The following is a 600-nucleotide window of genomic DNA, read 5'->3' on the forward strand; positions in this document are numbered from 1 at the left end:
AGGCCGACGTCAGCTAGCCGTTCGGCTATTCCCTTCCACCAACCCCTGAGCCATGGGATAGCTGCGTCAGCGAAACGCGAGGGTTGATCAGTACGTTCACGTAGAACGGCGTGTAGCCGGTAGATGAATGCACTGCGTTGTTCAGTGCAAACTCTACGAGTGGCAACATGGCGCTCCAGCGCAGACGCAGCGAAGAACGTCTTTGATGACGCGATTCACCCTTTCGGTTTGACCATCGGTCCGCGATTGATCCGCTGTCGACATATCTAACTTGGTGCCGAGCACCTTGAAGATGGTCGACCAAATTTTTCCCGTGAAACGGGGGGTCTCTATCAGAAACAATTGACTTTGGGAGTCCGTGTTGACGGAACACGATGCACGAACAGCGTTGCTGTACCGACTCCATCGATGGTGTTTGGCACCGCCGCCTAATGAGCCATCTTGCTCAACCGGTCGACGAATACCACGACACCCGCGTTACCCGCCGAATCTTTCGGCAGGCCAAACACAAAGTTCAGAGCTCATGGACTACCAGCACTCAATGGGTACCGGTAAGCTGGCCAGCGGCGCAGCCGCATTTGGAGAGGGTTTCACCCGTTG

Source organism: Plasmopara halstedii (genome assembly GCF_900000015.1).
Source record: "Plasmopara halstedii genome assembly, contig: Scaffold_3060, whole genome shotgun sequence".
Classification (NCBI taxonomy): domain Eukaryota; phylum Oomycota; class Peronosporomycetes; order Peronosporales; family Peronosporaceae; genus Plasmopara; species Plasmopara halstedii.